Source organism: Prinia subflava, chromosome 13 (genome assembly GCF_021018805.1).
Source record: "Prinia subflava isolate CZ2003 ecotype Zambia chromosome 13, Cam_Psub_1.2, whole genome shotgun sequence".
Classification (NCBI taxonomy): Eukaryota; Metazoa; Chordata; class Aves; order Passeriformes; family Cisticolidae; genus Prinia; species Prinia subflava.
Genome location: NC_086259.1, coordinates 17,920,666 through 17,935,547, shown reverse-complemented (window position 1 = coordinate 17,935,547; position 14,882 = coordinate 17,920,666). Strand labels below are relative to the sequence as shown.

General features: G+C 44.0%; 1 long non-coding RNA gene across 1 annotated transcript; it reads right to left on the bottom strand.

Annotated features, from left to right (window-relative positions):
• Positions 1-1,057: 1,057 nt before the first annotated feature.
• LOC134557696 (uncharacterized) lies at positions 1,058-12,936 on the bottom strand. Its single transcript, XR_010082131.1, has 3 exons — positions 12,843-12,936; positions 4,128-4,303; positions 1,058-3,840 (listed from the first exon to the last, which is right to left on the bottom strand). It is a non-coding gene; the product is annotated as an uncharacterized LOC134557696 (long non-coding RNA).
• Between the last annotated feature and the right edge of the window lie 1,946 nt (positions 12,937-14,882).

Here is a 14,882-nt window from a genome sequence, read left to right as displayed (position 1 = left end):
TTAAAGGTAAAATACTGGCTAATGAGCTAAGGTTTTGCAAGCCCCCACAGAAACATTTGAAGTTCACCACTTTCCTGTCCAACAGGGCGGGGTGTGGAGGGAAGGAAGATTTCTTGGGCAGCCGGGGTGTTGGTGAGAGGACAGGGCTGTTAAACAGAATTGTGGCCCTTCACTTCACTCTCAGCATTTCCCTCTAATTCACTGTTTAACTTCGGGGAAAGACACTTAACCTCTACTCGCCTCGGCTCACACGTCTGTAAAAGAGTAGATAAGTCACCTAATTCACAGGGATGTTATGGAGATTAATTAACTAACGTCTGGAAAATGTCTCCAGATCCTTCTGTGAAAGGCATTATAAGGGCAAACGATAGTGGTGTAACCATATGCAAAAGGTTTTATCACTTGGCACAGGACAGTTTGGTTTTATTCTCTCCCCTCTGCAGCATCACGAGGGTTTTCAGGGGGCCCATTGACCGAGAGAGGCTGGGGCACAGCTCCATTATCTCCAGCCAAAGGACATGTTGTTTCAACCTCTCTAAAACTGTGTTTAGTTACTTCGTGCAGATCCCCAGTGAGATCGGAGCCCTGGCAGGCTGGGTGCTGAATGCACAGTCCTTGAGAACAGTCCTTGAATGTGTAAGAAAGCTGCACCCCCTGAACGTCAGAGATCTCTCTGAGCTGATTGAACTGAGCTGACAAATTTAACTAACAAATGTGCTCTGCAGGCTGCCCCGAGCAGGGCTGCCCTCCCCTGCCTGGGGCTGGCACTGCTGAGAGCCCCAAACTGCCCTGAGAGACGCTGCCTCCTGCCAGGAGAAGGGCTGGCATGGGCTGGGGGGCTGGCAGGGACCCCTCCCACCCCAAAAACCAGACCCCCAGCCCTGCCCCTGCTTTCAGCTGCCACTGCAGTTCTCTGACCTGAGTTTGAGCCAAGTCAGACCTTCCATTAATCCCATTTTGCAGCACCCACTGTTGTGATGCCTTGGGAAGGCTGAGCTGGAACAGGGGACTGGACAGAGCCAGAGAATAAAGCAGAGATTTATTGAAAGGTGTTAAAGGATACACCTTGGGCAGGACAAGAGCCTGGCCAGGGCTACACCCAAGGTGGACCCAAAATAGTCACAAAATGACTGACTCGTCATGAGCTCTCACACTTTAATAAGTTTTGGTCCATTTGCATATTGGGGTTTAATTGTCCAGTTCCAGCTCTAGGCTGTGAGGTCCCATCCTTCTTGTTCCTCCCTCCAGCCTCCCTTGTTTGTTCTTTTGGGCCTGAAAGTTGTTCTTAGTCCTCAGCAAGAAAGGATTTGTTTTTTCTACCTACCCTGTGAAGAGAGCTGAGTGACACTTAATACAAGGCTCAGAACCACACCTAAGCAGCACAGAACCTGAAATACATCAAAGCTAAAACTGCAGGCATCAGATGCTGCTCTTTGGCGATCACCACATGAATGGGAAAAAGAAAAAGGTGGGGCAGAGCAGGGACCAAGTGGGGAAATGATTCAATAGCACAATCAGAAATAATTCCCAGAGTCCCTGCTGCCTGCTGTCCTTAATTCCCAGATCCAGCTGCTTCCTAGCACGTTTCACCGATCTGTCTTGGTCCACCTGCTTTTCCATCAACACTTTCTTGTGTTATCTGCTGGAGCTTTGACCCAGGGAACTGAATTCCACCATGTGTCCCTCTCCCCTGAGCTCTGCGTGCAGCTTGCCATGCTCCACTCCCCTCCACTTGCTACCTGCTTTAAAAGCCAATTTAAAGTAGAAAAGTTTCTGTCACAAGCATCTTGCTTTCAGCTGCAGCATGGCAGATTGCAGTAAATTTTTACATCAGGAAGAGATCAGGGTAACTTTGTTTTAAAGCAGCTGTTTATCTTCCCCAGCTGTTCTGATTCAGTCTCCTCTTCGAGCAGCAGACCTGGAAGGGCAAGGGAATGGGGAGAAAGAAAGATTTGGTCACAATTTAGAGTCATTTGTTCCTGTCAGAATTTATATGAGCTAAATCTCAAGCCTGGGCAAGCCTTAATAACTATCATATTTAAAGTTCAGCTTTACAGGGGAAGACTGCCCTGCCCAAGGGGATAAGTGATAGAATACAGAATAGTTCACCTTTCTGTGCCCATTCACACCCGATCCGGCAAGGACAGCCTGGGGCTGGCCTTTCAGAGGATACACGACAGGAATTCAGCAGCCTGGAGCTAATTCTGTTGGATTAAAACATTGCTAATTGGGGCCCCTGCAGGATAAAGTCACTCAGGAAAATGAACACCACCGAGACAGGAAGGTGTGATGCAGCTGGACAGGAAAGAACCACACAACTCACAGATGTTCCAGATGGAAAGAACGGGCAGAACTTTACTTTCTTTCATATTTATACATTTTTGGCATCGGTTGTGGATTGGTGGATGGGATCACGACCCCTGCAACCACACTGGTCAAACAGACAGTCAGTTAGTTCTTCTCCTCCTCCAAAAAAGAAATGTAAACAAAAAACTACAGTTCAGTAAACAGAGCTATTTTTACATTAAGAGACTGTTAGAAGTGTGACAATCTTGACTCCAAGAAAGTGAATAATCAGAAAGCTAAGAAAATTCCAAAGGAACAAAGTGCCAAAGGTGAAAGTGAGAAAAAGCAAAAAAGTGTTTGCATTTTGCACAGGTTTGCTGTGGAGTGAGTGGCACAGGGGGTGGTGAAGACAAGAAACAGAGCCAAAGTCTCTCCACTGGGGTGTCCCAGGCCAGAAATGGGAACATCCTCACCAGGAACTCAGGAATGGCTTTAGCATATTCTTACCAAGAAATGAGTGGTGCCACAGCAAAGCGATAATTGACAGTGACCTCTTGAGAAACTTCCACAAACAAAGAAGTGTCTCCCATCACCAGCATCCCTTGAGTTCAGAGCTCCCCTGCTCGAGATGACAGCGTGTTCTTGTCCCACAACAGAGGGGAGCTAACACAGGCAGAGACCTTGACCAGAAATATTTGTTTTAGTGGACAGAGGCCGGTGCTTTCTGAGGGGAAGGTCCCTGAGTTGCTCCCTGCTGTCCTGTTGCTGGGAAGTTTCCAATCCAGAGGAATGCACAACACTGCTGGGACATCCCCCTGGCCAAAATCTCTTCTGAGAGATTTTGATGAATCCTCAGAGCAGGATTTGAGGCTGGCCTGTTGGGCAGTGACCTATTTCTATTTCTGTGTCAAGGTCTCCACTGCAGCTGCCATCATTCCCTGTGGAACCCCATGGAAGAGGCAGCTGGTACGGATGGGTGGTTTTACAACAAGAAGGGGAGGTGGGGTGTAAAAGAGAAAAAGAAGAAGGGAAAAAAGGTAGTTAGGAAGGTGGTTAAAAGGATAGGAGTCAGTTCATTTGGGCAACAGCCTCAGTGGGAGGTGGATGAATGCTAATGGGCTTGAATTATTCATGTATTCTTCTGGAGTGAAGAGGTTCAGACCAATGGCCTTCTGTGGTAACTCTCTGGAGCAAGAAACCTCATTAAAAACAAGATCTGAGAGAGACTGGTGAGAAAACAAGAGGAGGAGGAATCTCCCAGAGCAGCTGTACTACAGGAGACAAATTTCTCCAGCACTTGGAGCTGAGAGCTTTCCCTGCACGAAACCTGTTTTGCAAAAGGACAGACACAGAGCAGAGGGCTGACATTGTGCAGCAAGCCCAGTGCAGGGTATCAGCCACACAAACACTTCTCCCATTTTATGAGTCTGCAATTGAAACCATTACCTCATGATACCCTTTTTCTATTTTCCCAAATTTCCTTCAGGTGGAAGCTGTGACCTTGTGAGGAGCTTTAATCTATGAGGTGTTCAATGCTCACAGTGCAGAATATGCCTGCATGAAAGGCAACATAGAGAAAAAGAATAATTTCTTATTTTAAAAAATCAGTTTCATACTGTTTTAAATTCTCTGAGTTGAAGCTGGAGCCAGTTTACAATTGCTACCACCAGGTTTTCATGGAAGAGAGAAGGGAACAGCTCTAAAATTAGAATACTAAATAATCTCAGGTTTAAAAGCATCACAAATGCTGGTCTTGTAAATACTCTCATCATGAGGAACACAAGTACTTTTGCCATACAATTGCAAAACAGTCAGAAATAACATGGAGAGAAGCAGCAGACCTGTAAGGACAGAGGTCACCAGTGGTCCTCCCTCCTGCCTCCAGGGACAGCTCCTCAAGGACAGACAAACTGCTCCCTGTCATTTTGAGGCCTCCAGGCCGTGTGACATCCAGGCAAAATCCTTGCTTCTCCTCTCTTCTTCCACTAACTCCATATCTCTCCAAATCCTTGGCACCCTGAAGAAAAATGAAAGGGGAAAGATATTTCAGGATGATAAAACAAAAGGGGTTAAAATAATCTCAATATTCACACACATTCAGGGGTCTGGTGTAGGCTAAATCTATTTCCAAATATCTCCATTCTCCTCTGGGATGTTTAGGATCCAAACACGAATTTAAGTAACAGTCACTCCTGTCTCTTTAAAATGAAATATATTTCAACCAGTATGAAACTGAGGTGCTGCTGTTCCAATGATCTCAGCCCAGATCCTGCTGGTGGATGCTCAACCTTCAGGCCCAAAGTTGGAATTATCTTCTTTTTTTTCCCATTTACATGTGATATTGAGTAGGGGATGAGTGAACAGAGGCATATTGGGAGGTTTTGCAGGAACGTTCATCCTGCAGCTTCAATGTCTCAAAAGGATATTTGCTAAAATAAAGCAAAACATCACAATTTTAAACTTCTGCTCGTGGCTTTCACACAGGTGTAGGATCTGCCAGGTGGTGTCACACTGAGCTGCAACAGGGACCAGACTGGACTAGATTAAAAAGCAATGAAGACAAACCCTGTGTCTGCTGTAAAGAATAGATTTGCAGCTCGTGCAGCACATTCACACACAGACACGTTCTTCAAATTGAATCTGAATCCCTGCTATAATCAAAGGATATCGAGCAGCTCATTATGCAGATTAAAAATAGACCCAGAAGCTGGCTGTAGCAGTTACTGTAACTTTAATCTGCAAGGAACCTTTTTTACACAGGCATAAACACTGCCTGTCAAGAACACAATACAAATCCTACTCAGAAACCTCAGCATTTGGATCCCTTTTGAATATATGACCTCATTTACAGTGTGTGAGACCCAAAGTGAGTCCTGCTGAACAATGTTTTCCATGTTCAACTTCAGCACTATTCTCCCAGGCTCATGGTGGTGAAATGTTGGTTTCTCAAGGGAAACTACAGAAAAAAAAAGAGAGAGAGGGAGAGAGAAAAAAGATGGCTGCATTACATTCTCATTGATTTTATTCAGAAACATGGTGGATGCATTTTTAGGAAGAGAGACATGGAAGTTTTGAAAAAAAAGAAATCTCTTTGAAAAGACTTCAGTGGGCATTTTCTAATGAGATCCATGCAATAGATCTTGTAATTCTGTCAGAGATGGGGAGTGACAAGTGCAGCACTGGAGGTCTCCAAGAGTTTCCAGAAGGAATTCTCCATTTTATCTCTTCCCATGAGATGATACGGTGCTTTAACAGTGCCCAAACAGGGAATGGCAGCGAATGTCCCAGCAGACACAGCTTTACCAGCCTTGAATTTCCCTCACCTCCTTCCCCTCGCAGCAGAACTCAGCTCCCACAAGCAGAGAGCCAGAAGATGGTGCTCTTGGGCAAAGCACAACGCCTGGACCAAAATAAAATAAAATAAAATAAAATAGAATTGAGATTCCCTCAGCTTTCATGGTGTAGCAAGGGCTCCTGCACAGTCTGTTCTTAATCTGCAGAGGATGCTGTGATGATCACCAGCAGCAGAGAGGGAGATGGAAATGGGGCTGTGCTGCTGAGAAATGCCCCTCACCCCTTCGGGTTCATGCACACAAACCATGGAATACCAAAAATAATAAACAGATCTGCTGGCAGCTCCATCGTGATCTGTTCAGAATAAAGGGATGACTTGGAGTCCTCTAAAACCCAGAGCAGAAAATGTGGCAGAGATTGTGTGGGGAGGGGAAGGGATCCAAGTATGAGGAGCACATCCAGAAATTCCCTGTCACCACAAAATTTTCCTGGGATGCTCTGGTATAGTCATAATGCAAAAAACCCCTCAGTGTTTTTTAAATGCATCTCTTACATAAACAGTATTTTCTCTCAAGGGTCTCCAAGTATTTTACATAAGAAAATAAATATAATTATCCACATGCCAGAGATTGAACTGAAATTATTTTCACTGCCAAGGAAATCTGTTTTCCTTCCCTTTTAAAAGAGCAAAGCTGCTATTGTGCTGTGGAGATGAAGCCTTGGAGTAAGCAACTGTGCCTTGTTCCTAGATTTCAATACAACATATGCACACTCCAGAAAGGAAAGGAAAGAAATGTTTTTGCAGATAAAATCTAAAAGCCTGACTCACAGGAACTCTGACTGTGCTTGCATCCAAGGCATGGTGAAATTAAAAGCAGAGAGAAGAATTAATGGATATTCAGGTGAGTTCCCAGTGCCTTCCAAGGCCATAGACTGAGTCTGTGGTAAGGCATCTTTCCATTTAGCACTTTTTTTTTATTAAAAGTATAACCTTGTAGCTCAGGCCTAGACTGGAAGAAAAAGACTTCACCAAAAATAAATTAAGACCAGGCTCAGAAACCTCTATTCCCTGAAGCAAGAGCCAATTAGTTATAATCAGTTAAATAAAATTAAGGAAAACAAAGTCACATGGGCTTGGGAAAGGGGAAAAATGATAAATGAACCACCATTGGAGCCACTTGGGGAAGAAATGTCACCATCAAGGAGAAAAAAAATGGAAGCAATTAAAAAAGTTAAAGACTTTCCTTATTGCAGGGAGACAAGGGAGAGTGGCAGCCCCACAAGGTTTCCAAACAGACTTTGGAATTCATTTATTTTCCTGCCTTTGCTGGCGGTTTGGGGCAGCACAGCAGGCAGAGCCCTGCCCTACTTTGCCAAGCCAGGCAGTGCCACCCCGGGAGCTGCAGCTGTCCCCAAGCCAAAGGTTCTGTCCCCAACCCAAGGGTTCTGTCCCCATTTCATTCTGGGAACCAGCCTGGGAACCTCAAGTGTCAGCCTGGGGAAATGGATGCTCAGAAATGGCTGGTGGGACGCTTGGACTGCCCTCCCAGGCAAGAAGGAAAATATTTGGGATGATTCCATGCAGGTTACAGTAAAAAAACCAACTCAAGGAAACCCGAAACACCCGGGACACAGGAGTTTCAGGACACACATTTCAGGAGTTCTGTGCTGTGTGCCTCGGATTGATTTCCACAATATTTCCTGATCTCTCAGTCACCACTCCACAAGTGTCTCATTTTTCAAACAATTTGAATAAATCAGTTCTTGGGAGAGCTCCCTTGATTTCAGCTGAGTTGCACCTTTCAGTTTCAAACATGTCAACATTATTATAAAAATTCTGAGGAATAAAGCACAGTTCTTCCATCAGAAATCCCCTGAGGCAGTAATATTTCCTCATGGCCCTTATTGATGAAGTGACATTTCTTAAAACAAGTTTTCCATACTGTATACTTTACCTTGCTCCTGTTAAGATGTTCAGAAATCAAACCAGCCCCACAATGAGGTGGAAAAGCACTCCTGCAAATCTACAGAGGGGAAAATAGACTCAGACATTAAATGATTTGCCTGAGACAGTTGGACAAAACTGTCTCAGGGCTGGGAAATGAAGTGATGCCCCTTGGCTCCCCATGCAGTGCTTTATTCTTGGGATCAGTCTAATCTATCTCAGCTTCAGTAGCCTGCAAAGACAACATTTCAGTGCCTCGGGTGGTGTCATCTTCCTTCACTCAGCCCTGCAGCTCCTGCAGCACTGACAAGCTCAGAAAACAGGAGTGCCTTCCACAGACAAAGCAAGTCTCTGCTCTCAACAAGGACACTTGCCTCATTAATAAGTTTTAATTTCACTGACTTTAAATTTTTTGAATTATTTGAATTTTGTCATGGTGTTGTGAATAAACAAATTAAATCTGTTACCAAACTCATGATGCCAAAACACCAGACTGCTACATCTTTGAACTTTGTTGGGTAATTTGGTATTTATCCTGAAAGAGAAAGAACTCATAGGAAATATCCAGCATGAAACCCCCATCTATATTAAAAATATCAATATTGTTTAGACTCTGAGGATTTGAATTTAGAGCTGAACTGGTCTTTCCTCCGTTTCTTTACCCAGAAATCCTTGGAGAAGCTGTGCAGAAGATGGACTGGCTGGGAAAAGGAATCACAGTTCACCATCACCTGCCTGTCCTCTCTGCTTCCCCAAAGGGCTGCAAACACACACAGCCCGTGCTGTGATATCCCTCTCTAAATGCAGGAACATGTCCTCTCCTCCCCTCTTCCTTTCCCCTCACTGATTTGTTTACAGGCATCTCTCACCTGCAAGAGATGGACAAACACTTCCCCTGCTGGACTTAACTAAGTGCAAAGAGAGTGTCTGCCATCCAACCTGACCAAAAGCTGAAACCCACAGCTCCCATTTTTACCTCTTTCCTCTGCACTATCTCCTCCCAGCCATCACATATCTGCTGTGAATTCGCTTCTATACACCTGCCTGAGCTCTCTCTTTATTTTATTTTTTTTTTCTGGAATATTTTGCTGCTTTCAGAATGGGAGGCACAGGGCTGTGCTTTGATCAGATCCCTCTGGTTCTGTTATCTCACTGTGAACATTAAGGACACGTGCAATGCAAATGCTTTCAAACATCACTGTTGAGAATACCAAATCAGATGGAAAAACAGCTCTTGCTATATTCTCACCTCTTTTCTGTACTATCCCCTCACTTACTCACAGATCTGTATCAAGATACTTCAATTAAAGATAAATCTCCACAATTTCTGCTGCAATTATCCCCCCTCTTCCCCAAAATAGAAGCCCTCACTACCTGATGCTGTATCTGTGCTCGTTTTTAGTGTGCTGAGGTCTCTGCTGCCCTTCAGCCAGGCCTGGTTCCAGCATGGACAGGAAGATGTCCCCATCTAAATCCCACCTGCAAAGGCGTCCCCAAAGGAGGGAGCACATCCTTCCAGCAGGATGCAGGACACCAGCTCGAGCTCTGTCCTGTGTCACTGCATGGGTGACACGACACCGCATGCACTGAGTCTGCCCTGCCTCGACAAAGGGAGAGGCACTGAGTGTCACCAGGAGATTCTCCTGCTTTTCTGAGCGTTCATATTAAAGTAGAAGTGTGCATCTCCTCATACTCTCTCATGTAAACAAGGAGATTGTGTTTATAAATATTACCATTGTTTTCACATTCTTCTTCAATGAGAGGAGAGGTTGTGTGAACACAGAACACAGAATGCAGAACACAGAACATGGAATACAGAAAGCAGAACACAGAACACAGAATACAGAATACAGAACATGGAATACAGAATGCAGAACACAGAACACAGAATACAGAATACAGAATACAGAACATGGAATACAGAATGCAGAACACAGAACACAAAACACAGAACAGAGAATACAGAATGCAGAATACAGAACACAGAATACAGAATACAGAATACAGAATATAGAATACAGAATACAGAATACAGAATACAGAATACAGAATACAGAATGCAGAATGCAGAATATAGAATATAAAACACAGAATACAGAACACAGAACATGGAATACAGAATGCAGAACACAGAACACAAAACACAGAATACAGAATGCAGAATACAGAACACAGAATACAGAATACAAAACACAGAATACAGAATACAAAACATAGAATACAGAACACAGAGCAAAGAGTACAGAACACAGAACACAGAATACAGAACACAGAACACGGAACATGGAATACAGAATGAAGAACACAGAACACAGAATACAGAATACAAAACACAGAATACAGAATGCAGAACACAGAACACAGAATACAGAATGCAGAATACAGAATACAAACCAGAATACAGAATGCAGAACACAGAGCAAAGTACACAGAACACAGAATACAGACTGCAGAATGTTCTGTATTCTGCACTCTGTATTCTGCACTCTGTATTCTGTGTTCTGTATTCTGTATTCCATGTTCTATACCCTGTGTTCTGTCCTCAGGGTGAGGGTCAATTTATCTGCTCCACTGAGCTGAGCTGGGCGTGGGTCCTGAGCCACCCATCCCCAGTGCCCCCAGAGATACAGGGGGGCTTCCAGGGAGCCACCAGGCACTCCCTGGCCGTGGAATCATCACCTTCTGGACTCTCCTCCTTCTGCCAGACCCAGATTACATCTGAGGACAAGCAAAGTCGGTTGAAGGATTCCACCCTTCACTTTTTAGAGCCTCCAGCAAAGACTTCACACCTTCCTGCAGTGCTGGACAGGATCCTGGACAGGGACACAGGATAAAGACCCGTTTTTCCAAAGCAGTAATTGAGGTAAAAATGCAAATCCATGCTCCTTGCCTGAGTTTGTCCCTGACTGTGGGTGTCACCCTGGGCAAGGCCCTTCATTTCCCTCAGCTGGGTTAGCACCTCAAGTGCTTCCCAGAAGTGAAAGCAATGAGAGGAAATAGCAGTGCCCAGTGTAAAATTAATGTCTGCAGCCACCACTCTCTCCTGAATCCCAGGAAAGAGGCAGGATCAAGACAAGGCATCACTTAGAGGTGTATTTTTTAAGAGTCAAAGGCTGTAATACATCTTTTTCCACCTGACAGGTATCACAGACCCTGGTGAAGTTACCCTGGCTTCCAGCACAGCACTTCTCTGTAATTATGCAAAGTTACCCTGGTTCCAACCACTGGATAAATTTGCACAAATGACCCTGGTTTTTCAGGAGCACTCCTCCTTTTCAAGTGTAATTTCGCATGCACAATAAACTGTGCATTTCAGAGCAGCACTTTAAGCATCTAAATATCAGGCTGCACCTACAGATTGTTTAGACAGACACTTTAATACTGTAATTTGTTAGTGCAATTACTTAAGTGGGGAAGGCTGTGTGCAAGGAGGCAGTAAATAATTAAGACCACCAAAGTGGGGCCTAGGGCACAATTTTAAAATCTTTTATCTGATACCTAAATTTGGCAAGCAGAGGGAAAAAGAAGCTTGAGGAGAGCACACAGAGCCAATCAGCACACGAGCCTCCCATCGCACCACACAATCGAGTTCCACTCATTGCCAGAGATTATTTCTGAATGCTCTGATTCTAAAGTTATCAAAATTGGGCTGTTGTAAGCAGTTGATGCTGCTTGGCTTTTCAGAGCCTCATCAGGGCTTTAAAAACACAGATGGCTGTTTCACAATAATAATAAAAAAAAAAGAATCTACCTGCAGTGGTGCATTTACCCCAGAGTAATCAGGCTGCAACAAGAGCAGGAACAACCCAGGTATTCACTTTGGGAATGTTGCACCCGTGGACTCCAGTGCTGCAGAATAAACAGGTGCTATGCTGAAAATACAAACCCTCATTAATGCATCAGTTAATAACATGCCCCATTTTCTTACGTTCCAGGTCTCTTTACATCTTCCATAAAGATTCAAATTTCTCATTTCAACTCTGCGCCGTGATCCGTCTTGAATCTCAGCAATGGGGCTGTCTGCAGTGCTTGACACATAAAATACCACACAAAAGAAATCCTAAAAACCTTTATGTACGTGATTAAGGCTACTCAGAAGGCTCCCTCCATAGCCCTGAAAATAAAAAGCTTCTCTCTGATTGAGGCTGTTGCTCCAGCAGCATTTGAACTCCACGATTTTGTAGGAAAACCAAGAGACAGAAAGCCTTCAACAACCCCCTCTTACAGAAAACCCATTAAACACAACAAATTTCACAATGTCAAATCAGTGCCTTGCAGGGTGGGCTTTTTTTGGTGGTTTTGTTGGTTTTTTTTCAGGTTCAGTATTTGGAGTGGGGAACCTGTCCAAGCCAGCAGAGCATGGTAGGAAAAACAGAATCAATGCAGGAGAAATCCTGGAGCCCAAGAAAACGAGAGGCAGCGGGGTGGAGATAAAACCACTGCTTGCAAAGTCATTTCTTTGTGGCCAGCAGAGAAATCCCTTCAGAGGCAGCGAGACAACAGAGCTCTGTGTGCTGTCAGAGGATAAAACAAGGCAGCGTGGTCTGTGCCCGTGGATTACTCTGGAACAGAACTCCAGCCCCCGGGCACAAAGGGAAAATGATGACTGGGGTGCTCTGAGGTTGTTCCTGGGAAGCAGCAGATCAACCCCTCAAGAGTGAAGAGTGTAAAACCTTATTTTCTCATCCCTTCCTCAGGTTGAAACAAGCTGCAGAATTGCCTCTGGATTTCCCAGCTTGGAAAGCTGCAAAGCTGAAGGGCTCTGGGTTTTGAGATGCCAACATCCCCAAGGATTTCAGATCTTTAAAGAGGAGTTTTCCCAGGAAGTCTTCGCCTTCTGCAGTTTCCACAAAATATTTGTATCAGGATGATCAGTAACCCTCTGTAGGTGCATTTAGATTTAACAAGGTTTGGATTTAATTGTCTGGTAGAACATTCAGACTTAAATCCTGATTCCTATGGAGCTGCAATACCCGAACAGGATTTGCTTTTCCGTCATCTCTTGCTTTGTGTTTCTACATTCCCTCAGTGGGCTGGGCACCACACAGCCCTGATGTGTGACAAAATTGGAATTCTATAAATTCTCACTGTCCTCAGGTCTCTCTTCCCACCAAAATCAGAAGCAAATTTCCCCTGATTGCATGTAGGAGTTCCACAAAGGAAGGTTTCAAACTCAGGAAAAGGCAGAAATGACCAAAGTGAGAACATTGGAATATTTCAGAGATAAGTTCAAAACACAGAGCAATAGCAGACACCAAATTGGCAAGATAGCGTTGGATTCCTCTGCAGAGGCAACAGCAGTAGAAATATGTCATACCTGCCTAAAAATGCTCTTTATCTTGTTGTCCACAGGAACTGTTCCTTCATGAGCCTTCATAAATCTCCATCAGCTCCACGGCCTTGTGCAGGTTCTGGTGTCTGGTAACAAAAGACGCCACAAAATCAGTCCCAGGAGGGTTTGGGTGGGAAAGGACCTTAAAAATCATCTCACCCCAACCCCCTGCCATGGCAGGGACACCTCCCACCACACCAGGCTGGTTTTCTTCTCCCTGCCCAGCTGCCTCCTTTTGCAGAAGGGTTAACAGAAAATCTCTTTGATGCCACTCTATCTTTATCAAGTTTCACTGAAAATAGCTAATAGAACACAAACTTGTGAGAGGAACAAAGAGACAGTGAATCCATACATCTTGTTTCCTTACTAAACCAAAAGGAAAGAGATAACATGGTGTATAAGATTAAAAAAAAGACACCAGAACATGAGAATTTCACCTGTTGATGATAATGATTGGTGATAACGTGTTTTAAGAAGTGCATTTCAGTCAAATTCCTTGAGGGAGTTCTTTATCATTGCTCAAAGTTACAACGTTAAGCTGTGCTGTCCCAATAATTTCTTAGAGAGCAACTTCTAATTAAATGAGCTGCAAATCCTTCATTGAAAGGAGGATAAATAGAGGGATCAAAAAGAAGAAATCTTTTGTTTAAACAGAGATCAGAATCATCCAGCAGGTACAGTAGAAATATTCAGGCACTTGTTACAGCCGGGCACGGATTTGTTTGAAGTGGTGTTCACAGCTCCCTCTAGGAAACGAAAATTTCCCTTCTATTAACTCCTTGTGTGCTGCGCCCTCTTTGCAGACACACTTCAGCACAAAGATGGGACCCACAACCAGATCAGTCCTTGTTAAAATACAGTCTTTGATAATGGACATTAACAGCAAATAAAGCAAAAACCACGGGGAACAATGCCCCCATGGCCTGCATTTCCCTGAAGTTCATTCTTTTGTGCAAAAGATTTAAAATCACGCTGAATGCTATTTTTACATTAAATATAATCAGGGAGAATGAGAAACTAATATTCTCAAATTGCAATTATGAAAGAAAATATGTAACGTTTGAGGTGCTTCATTTAGAGAACACTCCAGGTTAATTATACGATTTTTCTAATGAAGATATTTTCATGAATACTTAGGATTGTTGCATTCGTCTCGTCTGGTAATGAATAGATTGATACGCAAATGATTTCAGCATCTCATTAAAAGAGCTGCAGAATAAATGCTGAAACTCATTCAAGTGAATTGAGAATGCTAGTTCCCATTATGCTGCTTCCCAAGCTTAATTAATAAGTTGTATTGTTACAATTAATCACAGTCAGCTGGTTATGAAAAGTGAGTTTTGATGGTCCCAGCGCTTTCTCGGTGCACACTGGAGCACATCTGCAGGGCAGCAAACCCAGCAGTATTTCCAAGAACACCCCAGTACCTGGCATGGCTGTGGAGTGTCACCATGAGATTCTCCCAATTTTCTGAACGTTCATATTAAAGTAGAAGTTTTAACCTTCTCACGCTCTGTCAAGCAAACAGGAGATTGAGATTGTGAATTGTAAATATTATCATTGTTTCCACATTCCTCTCCAAGGAGAGGAGAGGTTGTGTGACAGTCCCTTTGTCCAATGTGGGTGAGAGGTGGGAATACCACCCTCCAATCCATGGGCACCTTTCAAAAAGTGTATAATAAGAAGTAATAAACAATTCTCTGCTGCTGCTCTCCCAAATTCCGACCAAATTCCCAAATTGTGTTATTTGAGCGTGGAGCTCTTCATGCTGAATTAAAGCTGACCTGCTTTATTTGGGTGCCCACTTTGTGGATGTCCTGTGGGAAGCTCTGTGTGAAGCAGGCAGGACTGGGGGCCCAGGCTCATCCAGGATCACAGGCAGCAGGAAATTGGAGGGGTCAGGGCTGGAATGATGGAATGTTTAAAAAAAGACTGGACATGGCACTTAGTGCTATAGTCTAGTTGAGGTGTTAAGGCATAGGTTGGACTTGATGATCTTAGAGGTTTCTTCCAACCTCATTATTC